Source organism: Monodon monoceros, unplaced genomic scaffold, assembly GCF_005190385.1.
Source record: "Monodon monoceros isolate NGI ecotype Baffin Bay Population unplaced genomic scaffold, NGI_Narwhal_1 Super_Scaffold_2, whole genome shotgun sequence".
NCBI classification, from domain to species: Eukaryota; Metazoa; Chordata; class Mammalia; order Artiodactyla; family Monodontidae; genus Monodon; species Monodon monoceros.
This window is the reverse complement of record NW_021703776.1, coordinates 79,218,462-79,220,474: the sequence shown is the minus strand read 5'-3', so window position 1 is coordinate 79,220,474 and position 2,013 is coordinate 79,218,462. Positions and strand designations below refer to the sequence as shown.

Genomic DNA, 2,013 nt, shown 5'->3' with positions numbered 1-2,013 from the left:
AACCTGGAATTTTGACTGTAAGGAGTCATGTGGTCTCAGAGGAAAGAAGTTAATGTATTGAAAAGAAAGAGGAGACCCAAATCAGACTGAAGGGACTTTAATCCTATGTCTGGAGAAACATGTACATTTTGCAGATACAAATCTAGTCTCTTCTGATGACCCTTAGGGTTACTACCAGCTCTTCCATAATATATACCTTGTCTCCACTGTTAGAGACAAAATTCAGAATGAAAAAAATCATTCTGAAAATATTCTCTAACGTTTGCATATCATTAGTCTATTATAAGGGTAGCTAAAGCTGTGTCTGAAGCTAGAATTCAGCTTTCACAGGTGAAAAATTTCCAAATCCAGTCATTCAGCAATTATTATTTTTTGAATATATACTCTTCAGGATACTCTATTAAAAACAAAACAAACAAACAAAAAAGAAACAAATAGATAATAGTCAAATGCTATAATGATTTAAAGAGGGATAAACGCTATACTGCTAGAATGATTTCCATGACATTATATTCAAGTATATTTGGAGAACTTTGGTCTATAATGTTGTTTTCAACACATCATCTTTTGGAAGAAGTATCACTTGGAGATAAAAAGCCACAAGTAATTACACTTGAATTTTACCAAATTCGGAGTTGTCAGGTCACTGAGGAGTAGAGATGTAGAGTTTCCACATGTGTGTGCACCTCCTATAATGAGATTTCCCAGCAGAAGCTGACAAAGTAGGTCTGTGAAGCTAAAAGGGACATAATTCCAGAATAATATCATAGCAATAAAGAGCACACGGTCTAGAGTTAGACAACTCAATTTGAAGCAATTTCTAACAGTCTTCAAAACTTCCTGTCAGTGAGAACTTTGAGAAGTTATTTAATTTCACTGTTGAGTCTCCTTTTTGTAAAAATGGTGGTAATAACAATTCCAACCTCATACATAAAAGCTGTAAACATTTAAAGTCATGTCAAGCATGTGGTAGGTGTGCAGCAGGGTAATTATTATTGCTTGTTAAAAATTTCAAATATATTTTGTCCAATTAAATAGAAACCTGAAATATACATTTTGGCCTTTAGATACCTAGGTTCCCTCAAATGAAGAGTCAGTTGCTATATGATTCAGCTTTAGATGTTCCTGCAGTTTTAACTGTGCCACAGTTCTTCAGGGTTTAAAATAAAGCTTCCTGGTTATACCTTACCACAGGAAGTACAATTTGGGGTTATCTTTTGTCTTTTTTCTCTCTCGTTTCTTTCTTCCTTCTGTCTTACCTTCCTCTTTTCCTTTCTTTTTCTTTTTGTTGCCACTGCATTTACTACCAATATAAAAAAATGTTAAAATAAAAAAAAAAATTATTCTTAGTTCTCCAGTGGTTCTCATCCCTCCCTCTTCCCCACACAGCTCCTGACCTATTTCCTCAGGGTCAGTTCAAAACTGGACCTGGTGCTCGCTTCGGCAGCACATTTACTAAAACTGGAACGATACAGAGAAGATTAGCGTGGTCCCTGCGCAAGGATGACACACAAATTCGTGAAGGGTTCCGTATTTTTGAAAAAATACTGAACCTGTTCACTGGTGTTTTCACAGAAAACAACCAACGCCAGGGATGCAGAGGCAGAGAGTGGGAAGAGGGCGACAGTACTATCCAGGTTCCACCAAAGGCAGGCCAGGTGGAGAGGCACAAAATTCAAACAAAAGGGCTGATGGCCTCACAGTGACATAGTCTAACTAAAATGGACTGGAAAGGAACTACAGAAGGCCCCTCAGAGGCTTTATAAAACATCTCAGCGGCTGTGTCCTACCCACAATAACTGACTCCAGGAGAAAGATGAAGAGGCCAGGGAAAGTTGTGGAAAGTTTCACGTGTCGGGAGGTGGGGAAAGTCTAGAAGGTACCAAGAGCCTCACTCATTTTGACAGAAAAATTTCCTCTAGTGTTAGGAAGTCACAAAATGCCAAGGACGCTGAGAAAAGCTATGAGGGGGATGCAGAGTCTCACAAGACACAGCGATCACAGACCACGGCG

General features: G+C 38.5%; 1 non-coding gene across 1 annotated transcript; it reads left to right on the top strand.

Annotated features, from left to right (window-relative positions):
• Positions 1-1,431: 1,431 nt before the first annotated feature.
• On the top strand, positions 1,432-1,538 carry LOC114902175. The gene has a single exon (XR_003795400.1). It is a non-coding gene; the product is annotated as a U6 spliceosomal RNA (small nuclear RNA).
• Positions 1,539-2,013: the final 475 nt, after the last annotated feature.